This window comes from Pezoporus flaviventris, unplaced genomic scaffold (genome assembly GCF_033815535.1).
Source record: "Pezoporus flaviventris isolate CSIRO_AGI_PZ_B2104156 unplaced genomic scaffold, CSIRO_AGI_Pfla_v1 ptg000006l, whole genome shotgun sequence".
Taxonomy (NCBI): Eukaryota; Metazoa; Chordata; class Aves; order Psittaciformes; family Psittacidae; genus Pezoporus; species Pezoporus flaviventris.
In genome coordinates, this window is record NW_026892554.1 from 17,963,706 (window position 1) to 17,971,471 (window position 7,766).

The window sequence follows — 7,766 nt, forward strand, 5'->3', positions numbered from 1 at the left end:
ACCTGGGGCTCTAGAGAATGCGATATCCAGAATAAGTGTGTCTTGCTTCCTCAGTAAAATGGCCTGCCAGGCATGCTGCGTTTTGCTGCACACCAAGCACTGCAAGGTGGTGAAAAGAGGGCAGTGTCTCATAGGCAGGCTGTCTAAGTGCAAAGGAGATTTTCAATTTGAAAGACCATTTGAAAGAATGGGCTGAAAAGGGGAGGCTTTAGGCAGATGTTTTTCTCAAATATTTATAAAGACTTTTATGCCTCCTTTCATTTCTAGAAATTTTCAATCTACAGATCAAGCACACGTATCCTTTAACATACATCTAAGGTCACACAAGGCAGTGCACTTCTTGCTCCAGAACACAAATGTATGGGGCTTTTCACCTCCAGATTTATGCTGTTTTGATATGGAAGTTTTAAACTGGCAACTCAGGTTTGAGTGTTTGTACCTGTAGTTATGAATGTGCACTCCAAAGTACCCCTGCTGTGAGATGCCCTTCTGGAAAGACCCATCATTTCATTTAAATCAGGCTTGCTTACTCCATACCTTGCTTTTAGCAGCAAAGGTGAGGCAGAAGTTGTGCTGGGTAAATACAGGATTTCTTATATTCTCTGTATAAATGTACTGATGAATCCAGCTCTGAAAGATCACTTAGTTGCAAAAGTTATCTCTGATATGGGGGGGGGGGGGGGGGGGGGGGCTGGACGGGGACGGAGAAGTTGTTTGGTTGAGTTTTTTGTAGTCAAAACTCTTTTAATGTCTGTGTAGAATTTGGCTCCCCTAACTTATTTTCAGAGTGTGTTCACATAGCTGGACTGTCATGGGTCTTGTTTTAAAGACCTGTGAAATGGGATCCCCTTCCCTGGCAACAGACAGTACTTGCCTCTGCCAAGTCCTTCTGCTGGGCCCAGCCAGCCTGCAGCCAGCTCCTTCACTCAGACTGCCTGTTTTCTTGATAACCCCCCACTGTTGCCAAAGGTGAGCCCTAAACATGTAGTCTGCTGAGGACCCCATCTATTAGCAGAAATGGATCCCCATGGTTAGGGATTTCCTGGAGAAGCTCCTGGAGTGAGCAGCCTCACAATTTTGCTGCTGTGAGATTCAGCATGCAAGAGCCATGTGCTGCATCAGGCTCTGTAGGAAACCTAACCTACAGTCTGTTTCCCAGAAACAGATTAACCTGGTGATGTTCAAGATCTTCTTTGTACAGCTAAAACTCGGGCTGTGACTTCACTGTACTGGACCCCTGATAAAATTATAACGTCCTTTTAGTATTTCAAAGCATGTTTTCTTTACCACTGTAAAATTACACTTTTGGAAAAATTCCTAGACAGTAGAACTGCATTTTCGATTCATAGTTACAAACCAGGCTGCAGTCTGAGCTTCAAATTCCTGCATTTCTTAAAGGATCTGTAGCATCATTCTGCTAAGCACTTCAAGAATAGTTGCCTCAAACAGAGAAGGGGCAAGAGGTTTACTGCATTCTTTGTGAGCTGTTTAAATTCCATATAAGGCTGAGGTCAGTTTGCTAAAGGCAAGTGAAAGGTTTTATTACTGATTGGAGGTGTATGGAGTTAGAGTAGAAAACAGCTTTCTTAACAAATGGTTAATTAAAAAGCAAATATGTGATGACCTGAACTGAAAGCTGTCCCATCCCAGTCATCACTTTCCAGTATAACGTGCTCTGTATTCAGAGAAGCTGTGCATTCCCTTGTGCCTTATTATAACAAACAAACAAACAAATGAACAAAAAACAAACCCAAAGCTGGGAACTGAATCCTTGTTGCTGTTTTACACATTTTCCTTAGGAAGTAGCCATTTGAACAGCTCCTTTTCCCTTAAGCTGGGGTGTGAGGATCTGGATGATAGCTGTAAGTACATACTTCTGATAAGAGCAGACTGTTGGCTGTGTGTTGGCTCAGCCTCATAATATCCTTCCCAATGTATTATCCCAGGCAAGACAAGAATGAATTAGCAGAGTGGGCTACGTGCAGCCCTGTATCCGGTGTTTGTCTAGAAGAAGGACAGCATAGAATCAGGGTCTGCTGTCAAACTTGATTTATCCTTCTAGGAGTAAAGCCCTTTTTCTGAGTTCTGACATACCTCAAACTGAAAGAAAATGATAACAAAAGGATATGTCCATTTGGTGCTGTGCACAGCATACTGGTTATCTTGTTCTATGCTATGCAACATCTTAAAAAATTGCCAGCAGGGAGAAGTGATTTAGGATCTGTTTTCCTCAGCCTGTGGGGAGTGTAGATTACTTCCCCAATCAATGGCAGAGGATAAGCATCACAAGAAAAGGGGTGAGGATAATATTGGCGTAAGGTTACCAGTTTGAGTCAGGCCTTACTGAATAGCAGAGAAATTACCAAGATAAGCAGCATTGTTGCCTGGCTAGGAATTGAACCACCCTCCTGAAAATGAGTGGGCTGTTTAAAAGGACATGGCTCTGCAGGAAGGTATGAGTGGTGGTGTCTCTTCTTGGTGTGGTGACCTGGCTGCTGTACCTATGCAGAATCAGCTTCAGGGATCTCTCTCTGAGAAAAAAGGGGGAACCTAGAATGTCATATCTAACATCTGTGACACATCTGAAGAGTAAAATGTGGGCAGAGATGGACCTAAAATGGATCCAGATTTCCCAAATATTTATTTCCAGATCCTTGATTAAGCTTATAGGTAGAAGACCAGTTTTAAAGGATTTATTAAGATATCAAACAAGTGCAGAAAGGCAGTGCATATTTGCTGAGCACAGGGGTGCCTTAAATCCTGACAGGCATATGTTTTTATTTACTCTGTTCAGTAGTTCAGTTGCTCCATGTGTAGATTAAAACTCCAATAAACAAATGGATGAATCAAAAATGCAGTTATGCTGCTTAGAGAAATTATAAAGTGTCTTTCAAATACAATCAGCAAGACATACTCTGCATCAAAGAGAACTTTAAATGTTATCAGGAAGGTCTAATTCAAACCACATCAATACTGTATTGTGGAAGTCGAGAAGGATAAATAGGGAGGCTTCTGGAAATTGTGCAAGCAGCTTGAATTGCTGACACTCGTAGAGGAGGTAAAGTATGTGCATTCTGATTTCCTGGGAAAGAGAAACTTAAGTGGAAAGTATTGGATGAAACTACACAGCAAGAAAATTATTAGTCCCCTTGCTGCCAATTCTTTATGCTTGGTTAGCCTCTTTTAGGTGTTTCCTGGACTGATATTCTTCCTGTCCTTCAAATCCTAGGATAAGATAATTGAGTTGTTTTAACGTCTATGTAGAGTACCGCTCTTTTCAAATATCCATTCCAGTTGATTTCCTGAGATAGACAAGACAAAATTCTTGAAAATCCTAGAAAGCTTATGGTAGACAGAGCATCATCTGTAAGAGCCTGTTCTTGGGCCCTGAGGCTGTTCCATGGCTGCCATTACAAACCACAGTGAACTGAAAAAGTAACAGTGGAACAAGATACTGGACTTTGGTTTTGTGCAGTATACCTGAGATTGTCAGTATGAATTGGGAGCAGAGCAGCTGGGATTGCATCATAGTTCACCTGTGAATCACAGAATAGATTTGTCGTAAGGTGTGTCAGTGTTAGGTTAGCTGTTTCTGTTCGTGCATAGTTCATGACAAGTCTCTATTAGAATGATTACTAATCTGCTTTACTTTTATCACTAGGGGTGTAACAGGTCTATCCTCCTTCTGGAGGCGTATGCAATAATTCATGGCATGGTAATAGACTCATAAATTAGACCTCAAATTCCAGAGACAATTCTATACTTTGGATGTAAGAACTTGAGTTGTTTTCAGGGTTTTCTTGCTTGGAATACTTTTTCTTGTGTTATTCATGGTATATTTTGGATCATACATTGAGATATATGTGTAAATTAAGGTAGTAATGAAACTGTAATTTTTTCAGGGCCAGGTAACAGGATAAATGAACTCTTTCATCCTATCAAGTTCAGCTTCTGTTTCTTCTCGTGAAATGTAAACAAGGCAGAGGGCATGCCATCCCATCTGAAACTGGGGCCAGCAAAGCAGATCTCCTCAGCTCCCTTCCAGAAATTTCTTGGTTATTTTGGGGAAGTTGACTTAAAAACAGAACAAAAATGCAAAATAAACCCCCAAACCCAAACCAAAAGCCCCAAACCAACCCCAGTTTGTAATATGCCTTGGTTGTCTTTAAATATTTTCAAATTGATTAGTCAAAATTTGTAAGATGCTATTTCATCCTTTTGTTAAAATTGCCAAGTATTATTATGATACATAAATAATGAATTAAATTGAGCTGCTTCATGGATCACCACTGATTCCTCACAGGCTCTTTCTGTCTTGGAGAGTCTCTCTTTTGATCTAGCCTTTGCTTTGGAAAAAGTTCTTAGATTGTTTCATATTTTTTCTAACTTCATATGGGTTAGGTTTCCTTTCGGAGCTAGAGCTTGACCACACAAATTTATTTAAAGAATAAAAATTACTATATCTAGTTCCAGTTTGAGGCAAGAACATTCATTTTTTGAGAGGGAACATCTCTAGTCATGTGTTCAGGAAAGAAGAGTATTGAGTCTTCTCTTTCTCCTCTGTCCAAAATGGATTGCTTAGAATGATACACTGCCTACACAGCTGAATGATTAAGCTAAAAATCCTAGGTATTTACACATTCGTTTCCCTGCTCAGGACTTGAGCAGTGGCTTTACAACCAGTAGTCAGTGTGCTCTGTGTCATGCCACAGGCAAGTTAAAGGTATTCTGAAAGTAAGCAGTTACCATTCCTGCTGATGGCCTGGTTGATCTGGGCTGAGGTTTTCAGGAGATGGGTGTTCCCCTTTCTTTCTGGCTTCCTAGATGGGAAGGGCGGACAAGTGAATTTGTTACTCTGCCCTCTGAATTGGCTTGTTCTAGATTTGAATATGGAATTTCTAAGGCAACTCTGCAGAAACGACTGGGAAATAGTTTGTGGTTAGGATATTTCTTTTTCCTGCCTTGTCTGGTGAACCTTTTTAGTGCCGTCTTCGGTATATCTTTTCAAGTTATGGCTGAATGTGGAAGTAAGAGAGGGCTCCCTGAGTTCAGCTGTGTGGCCGTGAGGGAATAGAACTGACAGCTTTTCTAGGCCACTGCCATAGAATGTGGTACAGGATAGAATATTCTTTGCAGAGTAATAGAATATAATATATCACTGGTATAAAATAGAATAAAACCTTGATTTCCATGACTATCTGTAAGTTCACCCAGATAATGATGGGTGCTGTTATTTTTTCACTTTACTGTTGTGAAAGGAACCCTAGCTATAGCTAAATAGGTTAGTATGTAACCAAAGGTATAATGTGGAGTGACTTCCAGCTTCACAGTCAGTTTTAACTCTTATTTGTGTGTTTGGTATTTTTTATCTTTTCTGTATCTCTCTGAAGCGTGACATGACATTGTTACCCTATATGGTGTGGGTCATCAGAGAGGAACCATGTGGAATTTATTTATCAGCATAAACAGCATCAGGACATTGACCTTTCTAATATGTGGACAGTAAACAATAATGGGAAAGGAAACCTATGGAAGCAGTACATGTTACTTGAGTAAAGACTAAAGTCTTTAGCTTTACTCTAACTCAAGCTTTACCTTAATCAAAGTCCTGTAAAATTGTCTGTAAATGGCACCAGAATAACCGTTTTTGGTGTCTTTTACATTATGGGTACATCTTAGAAATCTATCTGGGTTGTGGTTGGTTGGTGGTTTGTTTTTTTTTAACCATTTTCTCCGGACCATCATGGATCTCTGGATATTGTTAGTTGAAACTTGCTTCCTTGCCATTTTTTGAGCGTGCAAGTAGCTATTGTTTTCTGGGCACCTCAGTTCAGTAATTCAAACAATTATCCTGCTTTGGCTCAGGAAGAACATAAATCTTCAGGAGCTCACGGGGAATTCCACTTTATTGCAGTTACAAACATAAAAGCAGATAAACTCAGTGGCCATGACATTTGTAACAGTTTTCTGTCAAATAGTTCTCCAAGATGTTTGAAAGGTCTAAATGGCATAGTCCCTTGTTATTTTTCTCTCAGCCAGCTTGTTTGGGGATTCCTTTTTTAGGCTGATGGTGGATGACATTATGAGATGCTGATTTCACTTGAAAGTATTGGTGGAAGATCTTTTTACTCTGTCTGTATTCATCTTTTGAGGAGTTAATTTACAGTGACACTGCTGAAGCAGAACATAGTCACAGGTACACAGAAAAATTCATGCCTGATTGATATAAACTTTCAGCTCTTCTGAGACCTTCTGTTAGGTTTGCTGGCTAGATGCAGAAAACTTCATGAATGCTGTATCTATTTTCTGCCTAGAGACTGCATGGAAAGTATCCTACATCTTTTTTAGGTCTCTAACAGTTCATTAATTTGCATGAATGGGGTTAGAAAGAACCTCTGTATGATGCTAAATGCTGTTACAAGTCCAGACTGAAGAGAGAGCTCTATAATTGTTCCAGCTTTCTGGGGATGGCCTTAGAGAAAATCTATTGCGTCATTTGTTGCTTTTGCAGTTAAAAGAGTATGCATCTGAAATACACATGGAGCTACAGAGCAGTTTTTCTGTAGCATGAGAGTGCTAGTGTTCGCATGCTGCTATCACTAAACCTCACTAAACCTCTGCTTGATGCTTACATTTGTAACAAAAACAGTATTTGGAGCAGAAACTTGGTCACAGATGCTGAGACAGCACCAACCGTAATGTGGGATGTTGATTTCTGAACTGGCATATGTAGGCATCACTGTGCAACAAGCAGTGGAGTGTAATTATGAAAAAACAGCTCTTCAGAAACCCTGTCTAAAACCTCAAGTCAGCCACGTTCAGTTAGCTTTCATCTTTCAGGACCTCTTACTTCTGTGTGCTCCCAAGTTCTGACTAGGAGGTACAAGGCTATAATCAGGCATTGCTAGTCTAAAGGAAAACAGGAAGTAGGGGAAATGTGAGGAAGGAGCTCAAGGCCTTTTCTTGAAATTTGAGGCTTTATACTAAATACTATTGGGCCTCTACTTGGGTGTTTGATTCAGTAATGCATCAAGCAGTAGTAGCTCTCATGGAAGAAAACAAAATACAGAACATGGGTAGGAAGGTAGCATTCTTCCTTTTAAAAGGGAATGAGTCTTGTTTTCTGTATCTTCTAGGGAAGGCAAGAAGCAGCCATATTCAGGGATGTCATCAAAGCATTGCCAGCATTTTCCTTTCTCTCAGCTCACTGTGATTTAAAGATCTGATGATGTCAGAGAGCTGGGATTCCAGATGGGATTGCTGAGCTTACCTCACTAGGAGAAGTTGCATGAGTTAGCTTTTCCTTACAAGACATTGTCCAGCCCTTCTTGCATGAAGGATTTCTCATATTTCATTTGGGCTAATGTCTCCCTTTCCTGCTGTCATGAATTAATACCACTGTGCCTGACTGTCCATTCTGAAAATAGCTATCAGTACAGCTCACAGCTATTTATATCTGCTAGTGTCAACATGAAACAGGACATGTTCCCAGAAGAAATTATGACTTTTTTCAGCTGCTGCACCAGAAAAGTTAAAAAGGCTTAAAAAGCAGAAGTAGCTTGGACAGAGTTTGAAATGTTCTTCGTTCTTGCCTTTCCCCTGAAGAAGATGCAGAAAGCTACATGTCACAATAGATTTTAAAGTCTTACAGAATCTGCTGGAATTTGCATTTGAAAACAGGATTTTTTCAAGTCATGTTGTATTTAATGTATCATCAATGTTCAGCAATGGATTAGCTTCATGTCCAGGAATGCAACAAGAAATGT